Source organism: Xiphophorus couchianus, chromosome 8 (genome assembly GCF_001444195.1).
Source record: "Xiphophorus couchianus chromosome 8, X_couchianus-1.0, whole genome shotgun sequence".
NCBI lineage: Eukaryota > Metazoa > Chordata > Actinopteri > Cyprinodontiformes > Poeciliidae > Xiphophorus > Xiphophorus couchianus.
The window spans coordinates 7759716-7787280 of NC_040235.1; the positions used below are offsets into that span (position 1 = coordinate 7759716).

At 40.0% G+C, this 27565-nt stretch overlaps 2 long non-coding RNA genes across 2 annotated transcripts in view; one reads left to right on the forward strand and one right to left on the reverse strand.

Moving 5' to 3' along the window:
- LOC114150127 (uncharacterized) overlaps window positions 1-26890 on the forward strand; it is a 30996-nt gene extending 4106 nt beyond the window's left edge. The window contains exons 2-4 of the long non-coding RNA XR_003596675.1: window positions 13713-13891; window positions 24573-24891; window positions 25430-26890. This is a non-coding gene — a long non-coding RNA (uncharacterized LOC114150127). The remainder of the gene's footprint in view (window positions 1-13712; window positions 13892-24572; window positions 24892-25429) is intronic.
- On the reverse strand, window positions 1826-5413 carry LOC114150128 (uncharacterized). Its single transcript, XR_003596676.1, has 3 exons — window positions 5164-5413; window positions 1869-1871; window positions 1826-1835 (listed from the first exon to the last, which is right to left on the reverse strand). It is a non-coding gene; the product is annotated as an uncharacterized LOC114150128 (long non-coding RNA).
- Window positions 26891-27565: the final 675 nt, after the last annotated feature.

Below are 27565 nucleotides of genomic sequence, written 5' to 3' on the forward strand. Positions count from 1 at the left end.
AACGCGGCGCTGCTCCCCGCTGCAAAAAGGTTACGGTGACAGAGAACAACATCAGAACAAGCATTCAGAGCAGGAACACCAGTTTACACAAAGTTTTAACAGAAAACCAGTGAGCACTACTGGAATAAAATAAAAAGTTCATCATCACAGCTTTTAAAAAGATCATATTCGCCACAAACTGGGTGTTTGTTTAAATTGTGCTACGGTTGAGCTGCATGGTTCACTGAATTGCAATCATAATCTATTTGACACTTATTGCTGAAATACATGACGCTTTTGTTTCTTTTCTGTTCTTATTTTTTATTAAGTTTTAAAAAAAAACTTATGAAACTTTAGCAAAAACCGCAGGTGTGTCATTTGTTTCTCATTCAGTGGGTAGAAAATCCGGAAATGTAACTCAAGTAAGAGTAAAAATACTTCATAATAAAGTTACTCAAGTAAATTTTAGTGAGTACATCTAACCAGTTACTACCCAACTATTTTTGCTTGTACTATACAATATTTAAGGTATATTTGAGTGTTATTGCAGCACTGCACAGGGGTTTCTTCTTCTATGGTCCCCAATCTGAAGGAAACATAATAACCGAACGACTCCAGAACAAAATCCAGTCCTTCTATGTATTCTGAGGGATAATGGCTGAATTATTCATCCTGTGTGATGATTAATTAAAAGAGGCCTGAGGTCCTGTGGCAGGTACAGGCTGCTCAGACATACACTGACATTCCCCTGTGATGTGCTGGATGTCTCTCCCTCCTTCCTCCTGCTTTCTGTTTCTTCAGGGAGGGTACCCACACATGTGTTACATGCCTTAACACCCCACATCTTAACCCGACTCATAAATACACAAGGTGGAAGACCAGAGCTTGGTTAGCATGTAAAAAGCACTCTCTGGGTCAAAAACCCCATCTTGGAGTGGATTCTCATTGTCCCCATGGTTATTATAGTTACTAAATCTGACAAAGTCACGAAAACTGAAACTGAGAAAACATTTTTGGTAAATAAAAACAGTAATTAAAGGGGTAAAACCATAAAACAAGCTAGAACATACTGATTGTTTTTGTGAAACGATCTACTAGCCTTTTAAACCGATGTGACATTTTATTTTATTTTATTTTATTTTCTCCATTACCAGCGGTTTTTGTTAACTGTAGGGAAATTACGGCACTCCGTAATCCTCCTGGCGGCGCTAACGCTAGTCCGCAAAATGGCGACAGCAACAGTTGGGAGAAAACACCAGTCAGTTGTTTGTTCAACAATATATTGAATAAATGTTTTGAAAATGGTATCTTCTATTGAGCATGTATACAAAATCACAAAAACATAAACCAGAGTATAAACAAACTGAAACTACTACTTAACATAATGAAAACTAAGCTTTAGTTTTATTTGACTAATAAAACTAGTGAACACTCTTAAAAATTTGACAAAAAGTCACAACAAAAAGAAACTAAACTATAAAAAACCTCAAAACTATTATTAAATCTATTTGTGTATTTATTTTTTAAACAAATAAAGTTTGGGTGATAATTCTTGGTTTTGAAAGATTTAACTTTTTAAAAATCTGTTTGTGTTTTTTTTTTTTTTCACCAATATTTCCAGGGCGGCCATCTTGTTTCAAAAACGTGTTTTAAAACTTCTTCTTATCTGGACTTTGAATTCAGGCCAACGTTATGACAGATTTATAGGGTCAGGCTATCATTTTCCTTTCTTTAAATTATGAGAATAAAGTCATAATATTTCAAGAATACAGTTGAATAGAATAACGCAATTTTATGAAAACTCTTACATGAAAAATAACTAGAAATTAAAAGAAGATTTTTCACAAGTTTTGCTTCTTTTCACAGTGCAGTGTGAAAGTGAACCACACCAGCTGAAAATATAACAAATATTGCAATTTTGGTCTCCAATCAAACCGAGTCTACCCGCAATAACAACCTGAAGATAATTTGAGGTGAATTTCCTGATAATTATTTAATCAGTTTGGGCTTTTGTCCCAGTTTCCTGTCGTCTTTATTATAAAAACAAAGTGTTGCTGCTACATACTGAATAGTGTCTGTCATTTAAGACTTTAATAACATTACATTTTGATTTCAAATAGAAAAACAAACTTATTAAAAGCAGATCTTTTCCCATTGGAAACGGACCTGTCCTATTCCCTCACAGCGTGTCTTGCTGGAACCAGCAGCTGGTTGCCCGCAGCACTCAGGTAGGCAGCGGCTGTTGCATCGTCTGACCCTGCGTTGGGCAGCTGGCGGCGGGACGACATGCCCTGTGGCAGTGCCAGGGGACGGCCAGAAGGGCTGGGGTCCAGGCCCGCTCTAACCACTGCTCGGGCCCCGCTAATGGACCAGACCTGGGGTGCCCATCTGGCACCGAGGGGCTCTGGAGGTTGGCACTGGTAGCCACCAGGCAGCTTGCCGTTAGATATTGAACAGGACAAGGCCAGACCCGTACACTCACCCCGCGACCAGCGAGCATTATGGATGCAATCGCTGATGGGGATGGAGACACAGCTGCTCCTCGCTCACTTCAGGCAAAAACAACAACGTTTGTGCTACTTATTGTCTCTTAAAGGAGACGTACCATACAAAAGTCCACGTTTTTTTTTTTACTTCCGTTTGGATTTCCACTGCTTCTAAAAACAACCAAAGCGCTTAAAAAACCACCAATCAACCAGTTTTTGGCAGTATGTTAAAAATTTTTTAGTGTCTAGAAAATTAGCCGTTTGAAAAAGTTCCGGAAAAATCAGCAAACAGTGCCTGTTACCTAGCAACCCCAGCGGAACTCTGCCCGTCACCTAGCAACCCGATTGAAAGGACTTATTTAGAAGTTAAATATTGAACTTCTAAATAAAATAAAACTTGTTTCAGAACTATTAACATTACAAACTTGATGTTATTCATTTGTTGTTTCCATATCTGACTTATTCAGAGGTGGGTAGAGTACTAAAAACTGTACTCAAGTAAGAGTAGTGATACTTTAACATAGTTTTACTATAGTAAAAGTAAAAAGTAGCCTTCCAAGAAGTAATTCAAGAGTAAAAAAGTATTTGGTAAAAAGGCGACTGAAGTACTGAGTAACTGATCAAAACATGTTTAATTTAATATTTAAAATTACAAAATGGACCAAAACATAAAGTTATGTGAAATGTTGGTATTTTAAAAATCAAAATAATTTGTATAAATAAGGTAAAATATATATTTTTTGAAGATAAAACTTAAAAAACTTTAACAAAAACTGCAAGTGTGTTAGTTTTTGGTTAAAGCAAGCTTGTTCTTCTTTCAGTGAACTTACTCACATGATGCCAGATGGGGTAGAGTACCCAGAAATTTTCCTCAACTAAGAGTAGTACTAGAGTAAAAGTAAAAGACAGCGTAGTAAAAATAAGTTTTTTACTCAAGTAAATGGAACTAGCTACCAACTCTGTGTAAAAACTGTGGAAAATAGATGCTAGCGAACATAATAATAAATAATTTATTCAATCAAATATCTTGATCTGAAGGACTTGGTTAACTTAAAAATGTTGTTAAAGAAGAACTTGTTCCATTGGCAGATTATTTCACTTTTAACAAGACATTTAATCCCATATTATAAGTGAAATAATCTGCTAATAGAACTGGAACTTCTCCATCAATATTAAGTAATTATTTACTTAAACCAAACTCCCGTACCTTTCTGAAAAGTGTCGTATTTTAAGTGCACTACAATATTTCCCCTAGGAACTAGACCAAAATTAGTTGGTAAGATTTTGTGTTTTTGCAGTGTACAGTGGCGGGTTTTGATATTAGATTAGATAGCATTTATTGTCATTGAACAGAATTCAACGAAATTTCCATTGCAGCTCCCGAAAAAAAAACCAACTTTAACATTATATGGCAGTTGCCCAGGGCGCCATCTTTAAGGGGCGAACTAGAAAATAAAATATATCTTATCTATCAGATATCTCATACTAGTTTGTTTCTACTTGTATAAATGTAAAATTGCTGTTAAAAAAACAAACAAACAAACAAAAATATATATAAATATATTTACAGTATATTCCAAGCTGACAAAGTTGGACTTAGCTTATTAATGGTGATTATTTGTGATTAATTAAATTGTTTAATTGATTGACAGTTTCTTTTTCTCCGTCAAAGTCTCAGTTTTCCTTCCAGGAAGTTGACGAAACTCTTGATCGCCTGCAACTTTGAGAGCGTCCTCCAGGCGAAGGTCAGGGAGAAATGCTTTTGCCAGGATATTTCCATCACAGAGGCTGTTTGTTGGAAACGAGGTGGGAACCCACCGGCCCAGTCTGGCTCCGGACCGACCCGGAGGAAGCAGAAAGTTCAGGGCTGCAGGTCTTTTTAACAAATGTGTCCACGGACTGGATGTACTGAGATAATGCTTAGAGCAGCGCGCCGCTGACTGTACCACACAGGCTGATGCAAATGGAGCTAAAATTACCTCTTCAGGATGACACCGGCAATTTGTACTGCAGACCTAAAAACGAAACAGCCGGGGTAATTAGAGTCAGCGGAAAACTAGTGTTTGACGTTGCCCTGCCCTGGATTTCCAGATAATACTCCATTAAAAAGTGAGGCCAGACTTTTAAAACAGGTCACTCTCAACTAATCCTGCCTCCCATCTCCATTTTCATTTTCTTCCTCCGGTTTCTCCTCCTTCCACCACCCACATCTCTGGATCTGGAACAAAAGCCACCTCCACCCTACCCAGCTCCTGCCTTTTCCATTTTATCGCTGACAGCTGCCGCCAAACTGAGCCGCGGAGCGAGAGAAATGATGTGTCAGTGGAAGGTCCTTTAGCCCGCCATGCTAATCTGTCACACGCCGTTTGTTGTTTACGGTTCCTTCCCGACCAACCGGCCAACCGGCGGCGCTGTAATGGCGACAGATGCTGACCCGCAGAAGTGTGAATCTTGCCGATTTCTCCCTGCTGTCAACCTGTAAATTACAGCTATCTGGAGTAATTAGACCTGATAAAACCCTTCCAAGCTCCCCCTCCTTCATGCACACACGTACACAGACTTGGCCTGTCACTGACCTGGGCGTGTGCCACTTGGAAACACAGCGATCCAGACCTGTTCAGAGCTTCTACTTTGGCGGGTTTTTACCTTTAGGATGCATTTTATGCAGCTGAAGCAACAAATCTTAACGAGTTTCTACTGAAAATATCTGAGTACACTGGAAATGAGACAGAACTAGCTTACAAGTAGCTTGTAATATTAAAGGAAAAGAACTACTTATGGAGAAACTGTCTTGTTGTAAGTCAAAGGTGTCAAAGTCATTTTCGTTTTGGGCCAAATCGACTTCCTGAATGCTCTTAAAGGGCCGGTTGCACCAGAATGTATCGATAAAACTTGTTCAGACACTGTTAAAACATAAATGAATTCTTAAAGTTAAATAATATTGAACATATTTTCAGTCCCTCCAGGATTTTGTGATTCGTTTTGGGATTTTTTTGCAATAAAAATCAAAGTGTTTGTGGTTCTAATTTGGAAATATTTGCGCTTATTTATGAACTATAATCTGACATCGGTTAAGGCTGAGGCAGCTGTTTAATACAGGTTAGAAAGTTTTTAACAATTTTTGAGAAAAATCTACAATAAACCCCCAATTATTAGTGCAAAAAATTGCAGGGATTTGTTGATTTTCACAACAATAATTTCTACAATAATTCTCAATAAACAGGAGGGACTGACTGATATAATTTCCCAGTAAACAGATAAAAACTGCATTGATCTGATTGAAAACATAATATTTAAGCACACTTAGTTTTTAGACTAGAAGCTAGAGGGCCACATAAAAAACTGTGGCGGGCCGGTGTTATGTCATAAACATGACATAACATCTGTCATAAACATGACATAACACCTGTCATAAACATGACATAACACTGTCATAAACATGACATAACACCTGTCATAAACTTGACATAACACTGTCATAAACATGACATAACACTGTCATAAACATGACATAACACCTGTCATAAACATGACATAACACCTGTCATAAACATGACATAACACCTGTCATAAACATGAGTAAGTCTTTATGAATATTTATGACTGTTCTCATAAAGCGTCATTCGGTAAATCGTGACACTTTTTATACAAAGTTGACATTATTCAAAATGTCTTTGTTATGACAACTTGACATTAACCATTAGATCATGATCTGACATAAATTTGTTATAAAAGTATTACTGATTAAACTTTAAAAATTATGTTGGTAAGAGATAATATTAATGACACTTAATGGCATCGTCATAACTGGTGCTACTTATTCCACTTGATGTAAGATGAATTTTTAATAACAGTGTAATAAAGCTTAATGAAATCTTTATTGTTGGTCCTACTTGTTCCACTTTAGTTCAGGTAGGGAGAAATAATTACTGTTTTGTTAACATTTTTGACAGTGTAATAACACTTAATGATATTATTATGACTACTATTATGACATATCGGCCATCTTGTTTCTCGTGCCTTCCCCCCGCCATCGCTTGACTTTGAGGACCGATGTTGGCAGCGGCCCTGAAACTCCAGAGGTGAATCTTGGACTAATCTTGCCGTTCGTCCTCTACTTATCCTCGCCGAGGTTTCTGCGGGGACAGCAGGCTTTTCCAGACATGTCAGTGTCGCCGCCACCTCTTCTTGCCCTCGCGTCCGTGTTCGGCTCAGGATCGCCACGGCGACCGCCGCTGCCGAGCATGCTCCTAAAGGCCTCTGCCCCTCGCGCTAACCCGGTCGTCAGAAAAGGTCACGCAGCCAGGTCTTGTCATCCTCCTCCTCCTCGTCCTCCTCCAGCCCTCGGTGCCCACTTCCTGAGCGTCAGAGCCAATCACTTCCCACCCCTCGCCATCTTTGCCGCCAATGCCGAGCGGCAATCTGTCACCAGGGCACTGGGAGCTGCCACCCTGCCGTCCGCCTTCCGCACACCGCCGTAATAGCTTCTGGCAGCCCTCGAAGGATAAGCAGGCGATGGAATAAGGCAGGAGAGTGATACGCGGACGCATGACCGGAGAGCAGAGGACTGCATCCCCCCGCCCTCCTTTTCGCCTCACCCCGCTTTGGCCCGGTCGCTTTGCACGGTACTTCAGTGAATAAATGAGTCGTTTTAATCCGACTGACAAGCTGGCATTGCCCAGCCCTGCCCTCCATCTGTACTGGTCGGCCAGCGCAGCAGCAGGCCCCAGGCAGCCCGATGTGCCAATCCAACACGCAGCTTATCCTGGCTGTAGCTTCAGGGACAGAAGGGTTAGAGCTCCATGCGGCAGATACCTTCCCTACCAAAAGAGCTATTTATATAAGAAAGGGGATTAGCATGGCGGAGGCTTTGATGCACTGGAAAAATGAGATTTTCTACCCATCTTGCACTGGTGCAGGATTTTACCGCTTATTTTTCCAAACAAATCTGTAGTTTTACATACTAAATATTTCAATTAGGCTAATTGAATAAAATGTTACTCTTTTAAAAACAAATTTTATCATGTTGGTGGCTTTTAGCGTTAGTTTTTCAAACAAATCTGTAATTTTACATGTTAAGTAACACAGGTAGGCTAGTTGAATTAGTTTTTACGTTTTAAAAAACAACCTTTAGCACTATGGAAGCTCTGATGCACTTGAAAAATGTGAATTTCTTCTCAACTTGCACTAATGCAGGATTTTAGAGTTTATTTTTCCAAACAAATCTGTAATTTTACATATTAAATATTTCAATTAGGCTGATTTAACTTTTTTTTAATGTCTTGTTAAAAGTGAAATAATCTGCCAAAGGAAGAAGAACTTTTTCATCACTACTAAGAAATTATTGACTTAAAACAAGCTGAAAAGTTCTGTAGTTTTGTCTTATTTCTAGTGTACTAAGATATTCTCAAACTAGACCAAAAAAATACTTGGTAAGATTTTGTGTTTTTGCAGTGTTCAATTAAAAAATGATACAAATTTGGCCCGTAGATGCAGATGGAGACTTTTAATTTGTAATCAGGGTAAGAATGGTTACCAACATGATTTTCTTATACAGGAAAATGTGAAGAACAACACAAAGTATTCATGTTTTTATTACCAAGTTTTAACAAAAGTTAAAACTAAGAGACTTGTACTGAAAAGCTACTTAAATAAGTTTTTATGTCTCTTAAACCGGCTAAATAAGCATTTTGAAACAAAGATATTTTCACCAGAAACTAAACCACAAATACTTGGTAAGATTTTGTGTTTTTGCAGTGCAGTAGGGGGCCGCACAAAATCAGACCAAGGGCCACAAATGGCCCCCGCGCCTCACTTTTGGACACGTCTGATTGAGTCTTTAATATTTATCTCTCAGCTTTTTCCACGGCCTTTACTAATTCAATGGGTGCAGAAATGAAACTGAAACCTCCACCTTTCGCCCCATTGCGATGCCCCAGTCCAGGTCGGCCCGGCCCGCCTCGCCGACCCGCCTCGCCGGGCGGAGGAAGCTAAAAAACACTCGGCCACAGGAGGTGCTAAACCCTCTGCTCCATTTCCTCTCTCCTCAACACTCCCTCGCTTTGGCCATGTGTCCCTCCAAGTCGCTTGGGAAGGGGACCTGGTAACATTTGAGTGCCCAATTAAGCGCAGGGGCTCGGCCCGCGGCCCCCCACGGGGCCCCATAGAGGAGCGCCACGCACACACTCGCCTGAATCCACACCCCTCCCTCCCCGTTGCTCTTTTTCATGCTTACTTCCCCCGTCTGTTCGGCCTCTTTTCCACACAAACACCCTCCCTCTCCGGTTAAAGATCCCCCGCAGATCTGATTGCAGCTTATCTTTGGAACAGGAGGTTATGGCTGTTTGATCCATGGCAGCCGGACCCGTTGCCAGTTCTGCACCGGGGCCCTGGAAGCTGCGCATTAACCGGGGAGGTTCTCCCGCTGCGGTGCCGGGGATCCAAAGGCTCAATGTTTTGCTGCTTGTTTGATGAAAGATTAAGCACTGTTTTCTCAAATTAGCCTGGAAAACATGAAGCGTGGAGATAAAAGAAGATATTCTTCATCCACAAGGTCAACAAGCCGCTCATTATCACCAAGATTGAATAATTACAGAACTTAAAAATAAAGCTGGAGCTCCAAGTTAGCAGAAAGGAGCCTTTTTGAAGTGTTAAAGCTCTGCTTATTCCCTAAACCGCAGTGAAAGAGGATCGCTGGATAATTTAGGTTACAGACTCGGCAGTGACAGCTGGGCAGCATTGAGAGCCAACCAAATCGACATAAATCACTGCTTCTTTTTTTCAATAAGTAGGTTAATATCTCAGAATGGTGTTTAATGTTTAATTCAGAGGCAGAGACAGTGTAAAGGGACGGCAAGTGTTTTCGGTGGCGGGCCGGGCAGACTTTGGCACGTCCCCTTGGTCGCTTCTTGGTCTCCATATTAAACAACTGCTTTGTAAGTGTGCCGCCATAACTATTCATCACAAATAAATACTTAAGTGCAAGAGCTTAGCGCCCTGCTGCTTTACACTTATCCCTTTTTTCCTTCCTGTCACCTGATTGTCCTCTGCCGCCTCTTCCTCTCTTTTGCGGCTGAATGCTGCAGTGCCCTTCAGCGCCGTCCTGTGCCAAGACTCCCTGCTCCGTGTCTCACATCCTTTGCCCTCACCTGAGACCTCATTTCAACACGACTTCCCAACTTCACACACTCCCAGTCTTTTCCTCCTCGCTGCACAAACAAACACACCCTCAAGTTCAAAACACTCACCACCCCCTCAACCAGACGCGGGGGCAAGAGTCCACCTCAGCCCGTCCTCTACGTCGGATTTTTGGAAGGTGATCCGAGGATTTTTTTTTTCCCCCCACCTTTTTGCTTGGTAGGCAGGCTGGCTCCAGTGCAACGCCGCATGCGCTGGCGTGGAGGCTGCGGCTGGATGGCTTTGCTCAGAAGCTGATGAATTGCAGGCGAGATGCGTGGAGGCAGCCGGCGAGGCGCTCCGGCAAGCAGCCGTCACGCGCCATCACCGCCTGCTCGCGTGATGAGGGGAATCAGAGAGACGGCGCTGACAACTCAATTTAACACCAGATCTGGAGGAAGCCAGAGTGCCACTGCGCTCTGGATAATTGATAACCTCGCCACACCTCGCTCGACCTGCCGCTCCGCAGACCGTCATCGACCCAAACCAACAGTCGGACAAAAACGTTTAGCAGCTTTAAAGCTTCTTCATACACAATTCTTCAAACTTCTACCACAGTTTTGACCTCCAACCCCTTCCAGATGTGCTCACACTTTGTGTCACTTTGCAAGACTGAAGGAACAATCTAGAGCTAGCACACAGCTTCTGTTCTTAGAGCTAGAAACTAATGATCGAATCTGGGTGTGCTGATTGAATTTGAACCTTCAGAGTTACATAACGACGGTTACAAAGTCAGCCTTCTATCGCCTGAAGAACATTTCCAGGATAGGAAGTTATGATCTGAGGAACTTTCTAGAGTCTGCCTGTTATTACACTTGAAACTAGTGATCAGATCTGGGTGTGGTGATGAGCTTGAACCTTCAGAGTCACATAAAGACCGTTACAAAGTCGGCCTTTTATCACCTGAAGAACATTTCCAGAATTTAACGATTAATGTCTCAGCAAGATCTAGAGAACTCGTCCATGAGATTAGTTTTAGTTGCATTCTCATTAAAACCAGGAAGATAGAGCACATAACACCAGTTTCAAAGTCCCTCCACTGTCTCCTTGTAGCCCAAAGAATAGACTTTAAAATATTGCTGTTAGTTTATAAATCACTGAACGGCTCAGCACCACAATACATTAATGACCTGCTGTTGTTGAATCAACCTTCCAGACCTCTCAGGTCTTCTGGTTCTGCTCTGCATTTCCAGAACCAGAACCAAGCAGCTTTCAGTTTCTATGCACTACAAATCTGGAACAAACTTCCAGAAAACTGAAAAACAGCCAAAACACCGAGTTCCTTTAAATCAAAACTAAAAACCCAGCTGCTGAGAGTCGCTTTTAATTAATGATTACCAAATTTACCAAACATTTACCAAACTACTTGACATGTATTGATGATTTTGATGATGGTGGTCATCAAAATGTAATGTTTGTCACTGGTGTCTAAATGGTCAGTTGTTGACCTGCTTTAAGGTATAAATCACTTTAAACTGCCTTGTTGTTGAAATGTGCTGTATGAATGTATTGGACTTGATGTGCAAATGTACACTTTAATACATTTATTAGGGTTTTATGTGTTGGATTAGTTGGTGGCACTGTTATCTAACAGCAAAAAAAGGTTCTGGGTTTGAATCCCAACTCAAAAATTCCACTAAAAAACTGGGGAATTTTACGGAGGACCAGTTCTGCCGAAATTGGCAATAAAAATAAAAATAAACAAATGAATAATGGATCCAAAGAAGTAAACAATAAGAACCTTTCCAACTTATTTGATTATGCAGTGTGAAATAGCTTCATATGTGTTTATAGTTTACAACAATATGATTTAAACATTATCACTATTATTTCAACTATCAATTTATTTCCAGTATTATTGGGGGGTTTTTACCTTATGTTCTTTATTCCATTATTCATTTCACATTTTTTGTTCCTTAATTTATTTCTTTATTTACTGATAATTTTGGCAGGGTCCATCCTCCATAGAATTTGGAAGGCAAGTGGTTATATTGGATTTTACCTGCTTTTATCTTGTTCTAGCACATCAAATATATATTAAAATGCTTTTAACACTAATGTAAAAAAAAATAACTTTTTATTATCAAAAATTTACAATAATTTTTGACGATAAAAAATTATCAGAAACTTTTTTTTGATATCAATCAGCCACAAAAAAGGCTGATTGATTTTAGCCTTTTTCGTGAGGCTAAAATCAGTCAGCCTCATAAAATCTTCATAAAATCAATCGTGAGGCTTTAATCCGCAAAATTTCTTCTTCTTTTTTTGTCCTTTTTAAGAGTTGGTATCGTCAAACAGAAGTTTATACTGAAGCATCTCTACATTCTTCCATCTTTTCTCCTTAACCAGATAACATATTAACACCAGGCTAAAAGACAAATTTAAATTTTGATAACATACATTTTGACTTTGACTTGCTGATCAAAGGAGCCGATCCATAATTTGTGCTGGAGAAAATCATCCCTGGAAAATGTTCTGCGCTCCGGCTCCAGGCCTTTCATGCTTTCTGCTGAACGCTCCCTTCGGTAAACAGTGACTGCAGTTGGCCTCGGGAGCAACCGCAGTGCTGAAATGTTCTCCTTGAGCTGCGGCGCTGCAGGGGGACCGCGCTGCCTGGATCCCCTTCACAGGCAGCCGAGCAAGGGGCCCAGTCGACTGGTAATGCCTATTAATTACTAATACAAACTGCTAATTAGCAGACCAAACACTGGCATCTGTACAGTTTGTTTTCCCCTGCAGTGATGATATTGAGCTCTAACACAAAGGCGCAGTAAACCTGAGCTGCCTGTTGTGCATCACAATCAGAAAGGGAACTGGCTGCTTAGCATATTTAATGTGGGATCAAGAACAAGCTGGTCAAATGGAAGGAAGTGTTGCTAACAATGAGAGGCTGCACAGACTGCTACTGGAGCAGCAAAGTTCAGAAGTGAAGGCTGGTTTCAAATGTTTACTAGCTGCTGCAGGGATTTCATTTTATAGTGCATGTTAAAAGGGAACTATAGTCTTTCATTTTCAGTAATCAGATTACTTTAGATCGATTTTAAAGTATGGAAACCAGCAAAATTTCAATTTCCTGAGGGAGTCTTCCCAAAGGATCAATAAAGTACAAGTATAAGTCTAAGTCTAAAATACACATTTTATGACAAAAAATTGGATTTTTAAAAGTTGTGGTATTTGCTTACAATAAACAAAATCGCACATAAAACTCACAACCTACTGAATCGAAAACATTTTTCATCATTTTTTAATTTGCGTAACTAATTCAAATCAGCTACACAACAAAATTTACTCGCAATGTAGTTTGAAATATAGTTTGAGGACAAATGGTAATATTTTCAGAAACTCATAGAGGCGCAGAGTCACTTTAACGTCATGATTCAGCATCAACAAAAGAAAAATAGATGCTAATTTCAGTCTTAGTGTGCTAAGATTTATGCTAACATGCTAACGTTTATGCTAGCATGTTATTCAGATGTTTTACTTGGCATTTATGACCAAATGTAGCCCAAATATCTTAAAATTAACCTTGTGTGTTGTGCTAAATCCAGACATGGATCTGTTTAGCATGTGAAAACTACGCAGCGGATTTGTTAAAGAATTCAGGCTAATTTTTCTACTCACACGATTTGCCTGTTTAGCTTAAAGTAGGTTAACTGCATACACTTCTGTTTTTAGTGTTGTTATGCTACCTCTGTACAACTTATCAATTTAAAGTTAGAAAATATTTAACCAAAACAGACTACACGTTACAAAAAAAGTTTAATTACCTCATTTTCTTCCTTTCTTATTATTAAACATCACATACATCGAGCTGCCAGTGGGACTAGAGATGAAAATTTGCCTCTTGGATATAATTTCATGTATTTACATATAAATATAAATTGATATGTAATGTGCCATATAAAAAAATAAACTTGAAACAATCAAAAAAAATATTAAAGGTGACCTTGAACAAGCTAGGATACATCTACAGGTTACACAAAACATGTTCATTACAATTTTTTGTGTAATATTATTCTTAAATAATAAAGTTTCTGTCTAATAATTTCTGCCTATTTGGATCTGTTTTAGGGCCTCCTGTCACTTTAAATCCAAATAAGCTGCTGCTGGTCACGCCCCCAAATCAACGCTGACACTCGCATTTGAAAACGGCTGCATCAGATGTTCAATTATTCAACCGTGCCTCTTTGAAAAGCACAAGTGGAGCCTCCTGCACAACCAGCAAGAATGCAGCAAGTGGTTTCTGGATGGTAAGACAGCAACAAAACACTTGTCTTTTCCAGCAGCCATTGTACCAGTGCATACAGCAGTAAAACCGGCTGACCAAACGTCCTGGAGATTGGCTGCGGTTGCTAGGCTGCGGCGAAAGGCCTTAGGTTATGGCATTCAGGAAGAGTTTGAATTTTGAAACGCCATATTTTCCAGACACTAAAAAAACAGCCGGATGTTTTTTTTTTAAGTGCTTGGGTTGTTTTTAGAAGCTATAAAAACCTAAAGTAAAGTGTAAAATTGTGCAAAATGTGAATTTTGCAGCTGTGAAACAACAAAAAGGAGCATTTCTGTCATCTCTTGACATGGAGCGTAGACAAAATGCTAATATATGAACAAACTGATTGACAGCTCTGGTGTTGGGATTGTAACAGACTTTAAGGCCGCTGTGGCCACGCCCCTTCCCCTGCTCTTCCCAGCCAAGTCAAGATGCCACTCCAACCTGCCACTCCGGCTTCTCACTCAGAGACAGAAATGAGTAATCGGCCACAAAGTGTCAGCCAGCCTTAATCCCCTTTTAATTTCCTTGCGGGGCCGGCGCCAGGGCTCTGGCTGCAGCGCCGCGCCGAAGCCGGCCGCATGGCCGCAGGCGGGCGGGCGGGCGGGCGGCGCAGGCCTGGGGGTCTTTACTGGGATCCAAACTCAGAGAAAACAATAACCACACACACTGCCACCACTGTTTGCATTACACTTGAGCGGGATTTAGGATAAAGCATCCCGCCCACTCGCACATACAACTGCCACGCAACCAGGCTGCAGTCTGGACATATGATGCTTTCCTTTCTACACCTAGCCGTATATTAAGCATGTGCCAGAGCACTCAAGCACACCCCTGGTAATACTACACCAGATGAGGCTATTTTTATCCTAATTTATACAGGTTGGTCTCAACACAGGGGTTGCTGCCACACAGCTGGCCAATCCCCAGCAAACCCACAATGCCAGGAGTGTTATCTCCTTTTGAACAGCAATTTATTTCCCCCCACCTCTCTCTCTCTCTCTCTCTCTCTCTCTCTCTCTTCGCAGTTATTTAAAAGTAAAGGTCCCGTCATTAAAATGTATGCTTTCTCAACACACTTGCAAAAAGAAAAGGGCATCTGGCGAGCGGCGTCCGCTCCGCGTTCGCGTAATGAAAGGCGTAGAAAGGAAGACGGAGAGCGAATCTTTGTAAGGCGCTTCGCTGAGAGGTGGGCTCAGCGGAACAAAATGGTGAAGGTTAACTCTATTCTGGCACACCTGGGAATTTTTTTCCCACCATGACATTTACGCACAGCGGGGATTTTCTCCCTGAGAGCACCCTCATAACGCTCACTGTATATGAACAGAGGCATATGCATTAAGAGAACAAAATAATAAAAGTGTCTGCGAGTTGTGGAGGAAACGCACAGGCGGATGGAGCTATAAATGATTCTAATGGCGTAACGCGGGACGTTTGTGTCGGTCACAGTGAGGATGTGAGTCTGGAGTACAAATAACTGGGATTAAATTTGTTTCTGTTAGCAAAAAATAACCAAATCTGGCTGGTTTGTGTTGTAATAATTGCACACACAGCAAAAACACTTAAGTATTTTTAGTCTAATTTCTAGTTGGAATATCTTAGTTCACTTGAAATAAGACAAAAGTAACTTGAAAGTAACTTTTCAGCAAGTTGCAGGAGATTGTTTTAAGTGAATATGTGAAGTAATCTGCACAATTACCCAACCATACATCTTTGAAAAGCAGAAGTGGAGCCTTCTGCGCAACCAACAAGAATACAGCAAGCAACTGGAATGGAGAAAAGCAGGATGAATAACTGAAATTATTTTACTGTTGTAGACAAAACAAAAAGTAGCAAAACATAATTTTATGTGCAGTCATTCACTACTGGATTTGAACAAATAAGAAATATGAAAAGCTTTTTTTCTTGCAACGGCCCTGATGGCGCTGTAGCTCAATACAGTTAAACAACTTAGAAAATAGCCTCATTTTAGTCAGAAATAATAAGATTTAGATGAGGAAAGTAGCTCAAATCTACATTAATTCAATATAAACAATATTTTACAGTGCAGTTTTGAGATGCTGTTTAACCACAGCTTTTTTCAGTGATTTGTTTTGGAGTTTGAGGTGACTCCAAGGTCAAGGTTAAAAAAAATAATTCAACTTTTTTTTCAGAATTGTGGCTTTAATTTTCTGAGACCCAAATTTAAGCAAAACATTTTGAGAAAAACTTTAAGATCAAAAATGATTTTACTTTCAATGGCCTTTATACTGACTTTAATATTTTCAGATAAAAATTAAAGTCAGAATTTTGAGAAAGAATTTGAGAAAATAAGTCAGAATTTTGAGATTAAAGTCAGAATTCTGAGATTAAAATCAGAATTTTGAGATTAAAGTCAGAATTCTGAGATTAAAGTCAGAATTGAGAAAAGGTCCAAATTCTGAGAAAAAAAAGTTTTTTCAGTGGCCCTAATACTGACTGAAATCTTCTGAGATAAAAATTAAAGTCAAAATTATGAGAAAAATGTTTGAATTCTGAGATTAAACTCAGAAGTTTACGGAAAAAATCTGAATTTTGATAAAAACATATTCTTACTTTCTTCTTCTTCCATAGCTAATGAAAACAGTTGAGTCAAATAGTACAGCGTTGTTAATTCTTTAAAGATTACTGGTGAATATCGTCGCTCTACATCGTGAGAACATCCTGCAGCGGGAAGTGAGGATGAGCACCAAGCCCTCGGATCCGGTTTATCAGCAGACCGGTTCACACTGACGATTCCTCATCAAATCTGTCTGACTTTCCTCCTGTGGGAAACCTGAGATGCTTTTGGTTAGTCAGTCAGTTTTTGGTCCATTTTGAGGACAAACGGCGAGTCGTTTCTAGAAGGAAACCTGGAATAAATCATCTGTCCACTAAAGTGGACATTATGCATTATCAGTGTGTTAAAATATTTACAAAATAGCAACTGATTAGTGCACTAAAAACGATTAGTGTCTCAGTGTTTTTATCCTATAATGAATGACAGGAAGGAGCAGGACGTTCAACGTCCTGCATGTTCTAGTAGTGAAAGTTTTAATAGTTTGCACATCAGAGTTTCCCTCAGTGTGTTATAAGCCTGGCGGGCCACCAGGCTTTACTTGTCCCTCCACCAGGCTTAGCATTGCTTATTTATTTAATTTTTTTTTAATGTTTGCTTTTTTAAGACTTTGTAGATGGTGCTCAGATGTTAATCTTTCAATCTTTCAATAACACATAATTATCATTTATCACTCAAAAACACAACGTGCCGCTGGATGAATGACCACCAGGCTCAGCAGGTTTTAACCTTAAAACATATTTTATGACAATAATCATTTGTTGGTCAAAATTCAATATTGTTTACAGGACAAAACTAACCATGAATTTACATGCAATCAAGAAACAGGAGATTGTTTCCTCTTAAAATTGATTAAAAAGTGCTGCTTCAACTGGAAGATTATTTCACTTATGACATTTTCCCCATTTTATAAGTGAAATAATCTGCTAATATAACTGGAACTTTCCCATCAATATCAAGGAATTATTGACCTAAAACAAACTCCTATATCTTGCTGAAAAATTACTTGTAAGTTAGTTTTGTCTTATTTTAAGTGAACTAAGACGTTTGCACTAAAAATGTTAAAATAAGATTTTGCAGTGAAATGACACAATGCTAACTCTAGCATTGTTTTGTACTGCATTCCCTGCCGATATTGAGAGAAGTATTTGTGTGAACTAAAAATTAAAACATAACTAATTAATAAAAGAGGAGGCGATAAACTCATGAGTAAAGATGCACCGATATTAATCTCTGTATCGGTCCGATATTTGAAAACATTCTGGATCGGATATCGATGATCCATAACAGAAGATGTACTCTTTATTTTTTTACATTATATTTATAATTTCTAATTACACTTTCTGAACCATTTGAAAAATGTGTTGCAGTTTATTTTTTACAAGTTTTAAACTGTTTCGGTTAATTTCACTTAATTTATTTGACTGGTTAATTAATTTCACTGACTGAACCTGTTTCTCCATGTTTGATCAAGTTTATTGGTGTATTTAAGTTTGTAGATTTAGCAAATAAATTTGTAATTCAGATCATTTTTAAAAAACCAATCGTTTGAAATGAATTCAGCTGTTTATCTGTATCGGCCGATACGACGCGTCGGATATCGGTGTCGGTATCGGAAGTGAAGAAAGTGGATCGGTATATTCAGCAGGTGAAATGTTTTAATGATAGACTTTTATTTCAGCTTTTTTTTGTGTTTAAAAACTTCAACAAGAAAGAAATTCCCTCCACTTTCTGACGCTTCAAACATGAATAATTTTCCGCTCTTAAATTTGCATCGCAGCATCTGCTGTGTTTGATTATGGATAAAACTCGGTGAAAATAAAGACAGAATATCCCGTCTGTAACGGGTTTTCAAAGCGCCACTTTTCACAGCTTTTTTTTGTGGCCCGCCGCAGCACCGGGGGCTTCGCCCGGGTTTCCAGTCCGGTCTGATTTAGGGCTAATTCCTGAGTGGGTCCGCGTGTTTGATCCCGTTGCCCATCTGAAGTAATTAAAGGGTTATTAGTAAACAGATATTCACGCTCGCGCGCTCCTGCCAACTGTTTCATGCCATCTGCTCACACGCTGACATTGGAGAAGAAGAAGAAAAAGAAGAAGAAGAAGAAGAAGAAGAAGTGACACTTAGGCCTAAACTCAGCCGTTTTTCTGCATGTGGAAGGAAATTATAGGTTCTATTTTAAAACCTGCTTGTTAATTTCAATCCCTTTTAACTGGATCCACTTTTGATGGCATATTCTTCGCTCTCATCCCTGCAGCCCCCCCCTCGTCTTCCTCGCTCTCCCTCCTCCTGCAGCAGCAGCAGCAGCTCTGCCCTCCTGTCTGTTTTTATCCTCTTTTTATTTTCAGTAATATAGAAGGGATTAACCCTGCCGGCCCCTTGGTGGTTACTGTTTCATTTTATTCTTATTAAAATCTTAAGAACCTGCTTTATTATTCCTGTTTGATACCACCTCAATAATCCTCTGCCTGCCTGCCTGCCTCTGTGTGTGTGTGTGTGGGTGTGTGTGTGTGTGTGTGGCATGCAGCCATGGACCCATAGGTGAGCTCTGTGATGGATGTGCATGCTCATGTTTGGCCTGCAGGAAGTCCAGGACATGTTATTGAACAGATGCACAAATAATCTACCTCAGTTTCTTTTTATTTCCACATTAAAGACCTTCAGTATAAGAAAGGAAATTAGGAGACGCTCTCGTGTGTTTTCCTGCAGACCGCCTCGCCTGACAGATGTGTGTTTTTTCTGTAAGTGGTGCGTGTCGTGATGGCTATTACAGCTGATGGGTCTCTGGTGTTCGCTGTGATCCTTCTTTGCCGCATTGATTTTTCTTTCGTGATAAATCTCAGACGGGAGCGTCGTCGCAGCGCAGCTTCACTGGTTCTCCTGCAGATTTCATTGACCTGCTGGGTTTATTTAGAGAAGCGGAGCGCAGCTTGAACTGGGAGGATGTTCTGATTTCTTTAACTTAAAGCCGACGTCTTTCCTTTCATAACGCTGTGCAAAAGTCTTGAATCATCTATTACTTCTTTACGCTTTCCCTCCAAACAGTTAGCCTTTATAGTTACAGTTTATTTGTAGGGGTGTGCATAAGCCTGGCATGACAGCCATGAAGATAAAGGAGTTTCTGTAATGTTTATGACTGTTGTCATAAATGTCATTCAGTAAATAATGACACTTGTAAAGCAAATTTGTATTAAAAATGTTACTAAAAGTGTCAACTTTGCATTAAAAGCGTCATTATTTACCAAGTGATGCATAATGACAACAGTTGTAAACATTTATTTATGATTTTACCAACATATTGGTAAGATATTGTTGTGGGTAAAGACAGATACTTTACCCACAACATGTCAAGACCTTCCCAGTACTTTACCAATGTTTTGTCAAGACTTTATTAAGACCTTACCAATATCTTACTAAGATACTTTACCCACAACTTGTCAGTATTCTTCAAAGACCTTCTCAGGTCTTAGACTTTACTGTAAAACCTTATCATGACCTTAACAATATAATATCAAGACCGTGCTGATACTTTCTAAGACCTTACCAATATGTTGGTAACCAATATGTTGACAAGAGGTACTTACCTGCATTTTGTCAAGACTTTACTAGACCTTACCAATATCTTCCTAAGAGCTGATACTTTACTCCATCGTGATAAGACCTAAGACCGTACCAATATCTTACTAAGTCCCACAACTTATCAAGACCTTACCAATATGTTGACAAGACCTTACCGATAATTTACCCCCGTCTTCACTAGATCTTACCGGTACGTTTACAAGACCTTACTGATACTTAACCTGTATCTTGTAAAGACGTTACAAAGATCTTACCAATATTTTACTAAGAACTTTCCAATACATTATTCATGTCTTGATTACCAAGACGTGACCAAGACCGTACCAATATGCTGACATAATCTTGCCTAAGCATTCCAAATAATTTACCCATATCTTGTAAAGACACTCCTAAGATCTTATTTTACCAGAATGTTGACAAGACCTCACCGAAACGTTACCCATATCTTATCAAGACCTTACTGATAGCTTACCAATATTTTACCAAGACTTTTTCCATAATTTACTGAAGTCTTGACTAGATCTTATGACGTTCTTACCAAGACCGTACAAATATGTTGACAAGACCTTTCCAATAATTTACAACGGCTTTACTGATACTTTACCCATGTCATGCAAAGACCTTATTGGGACCTGACCAATATTTAACATGATCGTGCCAAAACCTTACCAATAATTTTCATATATCTTGTCAAGACTTTACTAAGACCTTACCGATATTTTTGCCATGACTCTCCAAAAACCATAAACATTTTGGCTGATATGTAATGTCATTGACTAACCTTAGTGACTCTTTATTCCCATTTCTGTAACTGAATCTATGAAAAACACCAAACATGACAGAGTTTGACAGAAAACAAATAACATTTTTGCTCCAACAAGGTGATAACCACGAACTGTCGAGGTGCAGTCGGTGATAAACAAGACCTCAGCAGTTGATTAATTTCTTACAGACATGTTTAATCTGCTGAGGACAGTTTTGCAGAGATTAATCCGTGTCTTCTGGTTATTTTTTTCATATATTTACATAAATACACACAAGTACTGGATAGAAAATCAGTGAAAAAGCCACCAGAGTCTAAAATACATTTCAGAAGACCTGCAGGAACTATTTTAATATCACTTTAAAAGGTTACAAGGAAGTCTGGAGAAGTTTGAAGAAATTCAGAGTGATTTTCTGAAGCAATGCATACGGAGGCAAAATGCTGGAAAGAATGATTTGAGGCGAGCTAATGTTAATATTAACCTATCATTTAGTAGCTTTTGGAAAGCATCTGTCCAAGTCCGGCGGTAATCTTCGCAGCCCGGAGACTGTTCATCACTTCATTAAAAGCATAATACTGTTCAAGCATCTCCGCAGGCAGAAAGGAGCGTGGAGGATTATCTTATCGACTTAGCAAAAGGTCAACATTATTTGATTTTCTCAAAGGTTACTATTTATACCTTCTTATCGACGTGGTTTCCTCGTAACACACTCGATAAGATTCATCTTCTCTTCCTGGTTCCCATGTTTGAGAGTCTTCTGCATTCTAATTTCTCATTTACGATGCATTACATTCAGAGGAGAGGAGGATTGTGGGGGACAAAGCTGATCAGGCGGCGCGGGATGAGTCAGGAATTGAACCAAAGTGTTTCATTAAGAGGTGCTGGCTGGCTGCTGAGACAACACCGAGGCTTGTAATCCCCTCTGTTCACTCGTCTTTCCAACACTCCCTCTTTTTTTTTTCCTCCCATCCTTCGCCGCTGCATGATCCGCCTTCCTCCGAAAACCCATCCAGCTTTTCCTCCCGTCTCCCGCTCCACCTCCTGCTCCTTGCAAACAGAGACATAACCAAATCCTTCACCCGGCGCGGCAGGGTCACGCCGTCAAAATGACTCTTTTTATTACAGTTCATAAACAGCAGCTCCCACAGGAGGCCCCGGGAAATTTCACATAAACTTTGATCAAACACGCGTTAGCCTCCCTGGTCCCCTCAGCCGCCTCCGCTCGTGAAAATAGCTCCGCTCAATCACGGGCAGGGAAAACACCCGGAAAACAGCGCAAATAGCAAGGCGCCCGCTAATATATCGAGTCATTATTGACCAGGACACCCAGGGAATGGATTTAATAAAAACAATAAGATACTCTTTGCCTTTTCTCTCCCTCCCTCCCCCCTTCCTCCTTTACCCTTTTTCCTCCTTTAACGGAGGCAGTAAACTTTGTGGCTTTAAATTAATAGCTTCCAGGGAATCTCAGGTGAGCAGGTGATAAAAGCATCCAAAATAAAACCCTCCGCTTGTACGCAGGCGTAAGGAAGCAAGGAAGTAGATATTTCCAACGCTGGCCTCTTTCTTCTTATTTTGGAATAGAAAAATATTCGATTTGTGACTTCCTGGTTGATTCCTTGAGATCTTCATTGAGAGTTTACACCTAATTGATCTGGATGAAAACTACTTTGTGCACCAGTCCCTCCTGCTGCAAAACACCCACAAAAACTTTAAAAACTGTAATCAGGTAATAAGCAGATGTGAGTTTTCCTACAAAGATTTGGAAATTCAAGGTGCGTCGTTCACACCAGCCCTGTTTAGTTCGCTTTAACTGAACTGAACTTTGTTTGCCTAGAAAGTCCGGTGTGTTTGGGGACGTGTGAAAACGGAATCGAACTCAAAAAATCGAACTCTGGTTCGCCTACAAACCTCGGTTCGGTTGAAGTGAACTCTGGTGCGGTTCGAATGCGTATGTGAACACCAAGCAGACCAGAGAGCATTCTGGGTAAATACAATCAAAACAAACCCGCTAGTTAGCGTTAGCCTAGCGTTAGCGAGACGCAATGACTTGTCGTTTTTCACCAAGACAACAGAGAAATCCTACAACCACTAAAATCTGCCACTAGATTTTTGTTTACGTTTTGTGAAGAAGGAAGTTGCGCTCAGTTTCTTCTTCATTTGTTTTTGTGTTGTTTCCTTCAGTGGTTCTTAAATGTTGAAATTAATCTCTAAAATTTTCTTGAAAAAAAACAAAGTTGAAATTTCTGAGTTTGAATACTCAAACATTTACTATAAAAACTCAAATTTTGAAATTAATCTCGGAATTCTTTTTTTTTTTGAGAAAAAACAAGGGAATTTTTGAATGTGAAAAGTTGAAAATTTGCTAGAAAAAAACTGAGATTTCCATTTTTTTTCCAGGGAATTCCTGAGTTTTAAAAATCATAAATTTTAACCTTTGGAAAACTAAGTTTTAAAAGTTGAAACTTTTGAAACTCATAATTTTCCAAGATTTTCTAAATAATTTATGAGACTCAAGTTTTTTCTAGAAGACTTCTGAACTATATCTCAAAAGTTTTCTATAAAAGAGTTGGAAATTTATTACCTTCAATGGTTTTCTACAAAAATGTTGAAATTTGTTTTTTTTACGTTTCAATTTTTTTTCTCTGACTTTCAAAAGTAAAAAAAAAAAAAAAAATCTCAAGTTGAAACTCGAAATCCCCCAGTTTTTTTTCTAGAATTTTTCCTAGATGAATCTCAAGCATTCAGAGTTTTGGCAGGAATGTACTCCTGTTTGTTCCTGTCTACATTATCAGTCCGTCTTCACTCTTTCCTCTTCATCTGTATCTGAGTTGCTCCTCATGACTCCGTATCTTCGCTTCGCCTCCAGCCTTCGCCTCTCTGCTCTCATTTCCTTGTCGGGCCTAATTGAAGGCAACAACCCGGTCGCAGAGTGGCACGTCTTTTCATCCGGGTCGGGTTGCCATATATAAACACACTCTGGTTGTGTTTGCCTTTATTTCCCGTCTCTCCTCATTCTCCTCCTGAGGGTCCGAATCCAACCTGCAGCCATGAGGCAGGCGACAAATTGTCAGAGAAATCCCTCCAAGAACAAAAGACGGATCCCTTCCTCTAGTTCATTATGACTCAGGATGTGCAGCAGCATGTGTTGACATTGTCATCGTTACCACGGGAACATGTGTGTACGGCCTGTCAGCGGTGTATGCATGAATGAATATCGGTCCTGCAGATGCACGCGCTCTTCCCGTGTGTTTTCTCTCTGCTTTTCCAAGCGTCCGCAGGGAGGATGAGGACGGTTCCAGGTTTGGATGGCGGCGCCTCGGCACCCGCAGGCCTGCTGAAAACCCGCCTCTGCGCGAGATCAAGGGACGCCGAGGCGGCCGCCGCGCCCAGCCAGCCTGACGCACGCCAGCTGCAATCCCCAGAGCCTCCGCCGCTTCCCTGGCATCCTTCCCCCCTTCTGCCCTTTTCCTCTCAGCTCTCCGTCTTCTGACTTTGTCTCTTTTCTTTTCCATCATCATGACCCTCAGAATATCTGACAGAAACCCAGAGAATCACTATAAGGGACTGGTATGGCAAACACATTTGTCACATAATGAGCAGGCTGTTTATGCTTCATTCATTTATGCAGAATCCCTTTTAAAATCTCAGTTATTTTTAAAAAGTTTAATTCTTCCGCTGAACAATGTGAGTGGAAACAACGAGGATTAATTCTGTTTGCCCTCGTCTCTCTCTCTCTCTCCTCAAGCGGACCTGGACTCATTCGCTCTGTCAGGTGTTTCCATCTCAGGGGCCGGAGGTGTCAAGGAATCAGTCAAAGGCGGACATGTTGGGGACGTAAAGGGAGGCCAAAGAGCCCCTAATTGGACAAGCGAGACCGGTGGCGGTGAGGAAGACAGCCGACCTCACTGACCACTTCGTGACACGCCATTTGCCTCGGAGGACCCCGACCGCTGGCCCGACAGAGCCATAACTCCGGGCCGCCACCGCTGCGAGCAGCGCGGGCTAATAAGGCGCTGTTAGAGACCAGGAGTCCAAACTTTTCACCTCTATAGGAGCCGAAACTGGTGAATATAAACCTAAAACTGGTGAATTTAAACCCAAAACTGTTAAATTTAAACCTAAAATTGGTGAATTTAAACCTAAAACTGGTGAATTTAAACCTAAAATTGGTGAATTTAAACTTAAAACTGGTGAATTTAAACACAAAAATGGGGAATTTAAAATCCAAATGGGCAGATACAAACCCAAAACTGGTAGATTTCAACTCCAAATTGGCTCATTTAAACCCAAAACTTGTGAATTTGAACCAAAATCTGGCTAATTTCACCCAAAACAAAAACAAAAAAACTGGCTAATTTGGACAATTTAAACCCAAACTTGATACTCTATTCACTTCACTAAATGAAGAACAAAGTTATTTTAACCACAAGTTTACCAGACTGATTTTGTTATTTATATCAATTATTTTAATTTTGTTCTTTAAAATGCCAGCATTTCCACCTAACTTTATCTCTTAGCTCGTCTGATTATGTAACTTTCCTTAACTTGAGTATAATTTGTGGACACTCTGTCTACCTTTGCACTTTGGACGTCCTGGTTAAGAGTGGAAGACAGAAAGAGATGCAAAAAACTCCCTGCAGCCGCAGATCTCACACTTCACACCGCAGAAGAAGAAGAAGAAGCTGCACGTTTTTTTTTTGTTTTCTTTCAGGATTGTGTCGCTGCTCGTTTCATCATCAGCCGAGCTGACACCGATTTATTTACATGGCGCCGGGAACAGCAGAGGAATTTGGAGGCATGTTGGCTGGAAGATCAGAAGCCCGGTTTATAGAAAGGAAAGCAGCGCAAACAAACAACACCAAAGGCCTCTGGAGCCGCAAACACTCACCCACACACTCATGAACACAGACACCCACACCTGTACACACACAGGTTTGAAGTTTGTCTGGAGTGGCAACCCGAATAAAGCGTGTGAAGCGTGATGCAAGAGGAAGGAGAGAAACCCGGCTTCAAACGGCTTTCAATACAATTGGCTGTGCCAGGCGCGGCAGTTTAACCTCTTTAGCGCGCTGGGTGTCTGCTAACTGGATGTGACGCACCGTCTGCGGCGTCGCCTTCACAGAGACTCACACAGGCCTGATGGGTACTGACACCCAAACTCAGCCCTAATAATAAGAATAATAAAGAAAACGCAACAAATTCCTGAGAATACACAATAAAAAAAGTAAACAGGCTGTGATGTGCAGAAGCGATTCAAGTGGTTTCTCACTACAGATGTCTCAACTTAGCCTGTTTATGGGAATCAACTTTCCCTGACTGCTCTCGTAACACTTTTTCCCCAAGAATATCAGCGTCTTCTTAAAGGACAAACGCGCCGCGCCGAATAATTCATCGCATTTGTAAACACTGACAGAAGTACAGAAGATAAACAAACAAATGAAAAAACCCACAACGCTTCACATATTTCTCCACAAACAATTTATAACTGGCATCTCCATCTGGGTTGCTGTTTTTATAACTCTAAATAATGCACAAAAAAAAAGAAAAAAGCGTTTTAACCGATTTTAAACCCCTCAGATTGTTTTAAACACGCCTCCTGGGGTACGGCAAGTCGTTTTAAATTAAATTCAAACCACGCTAACTTTTTAAATATCAGAAGTAGTTTTCCTTCAAGCCAAAATGACGATGTTATTAGTGACACTGAAGATGTCGGAAAACAATTCCTTCCAAAGTTTGAGTGGAATTTAACCATTTAAATTCTACACTGTAAAAATAATATATTGTTAAATTGAAAGCATTTTTTTCTAGTTGATCTTACGTTTTAAGTTAGCACACAGTAGAGCACCCACTCTGTGTAACTAATGAGAGTGAAACTGAACACAGATTCTTAATTGGAATATGTCTGAACCTTGACTAGGCCATTCCAACACATGAATGTGCTTTAAGTGATTCCATTGAAGGTCTGTATGTTGAAATAAGCTACAGTCGCGGTTCAGTATTTGCACATTTTTGTATGGATATACAATATACAAACAACAACTAATGATTACACAATTATTTACAGTTGCTTGTGTTGATTGTTTCTATTTTATCTTCAGGTGTTTTTAAAGCCAGAATGTCAAAACCAGAGCAGGAGGCGGCAGAACCTAAACTGATTATGGGACGGTCCATTTGTTACACTGCCTACGGTGTTTGTGTTTGCCAAAACACAGCCGTTACCTAGCAACCCAAGCTGAGTTCCGCTTGTTACCTAGCAACCCAAGCTGAGTTCCAGCCCATTTGGTCAGCTGGTCTTACTGCTGCATGCTGGAAAAGACAAGAGTTTTATTGTTGGCTTACCAACAATTATGATTGGTTGTGCAGGAAGCCCCACTAATGCTTTTCAAAATGTACAGTTGTATAATTGCAAATCTGTTAGCAGCCATTTTCACATCTGAGTATAAACAGTTGGGTGTCGTTGCCAGCAGCAATTTATTTAGTGACAAGAGGCGAAAAAACAAAAGGCAGAAATGATCAGATTAAAATCTCAGAATCATTTTGTTCAAAAAAAATAATAAACATGTTTTGTATAGACCATTGCGATATTCTTTTTAGGAAGTCAAGATTTGAATTGCAGCACTTTTTAAAAATTTTATTTAATTTTTTTAGATTTAACAGGAAAATTAAGTGTCTTTTGCACTAACTATGAGATAACTATCGCTGGTACCTGCTTCAATTTTACTCAGTATGGCGGTATCA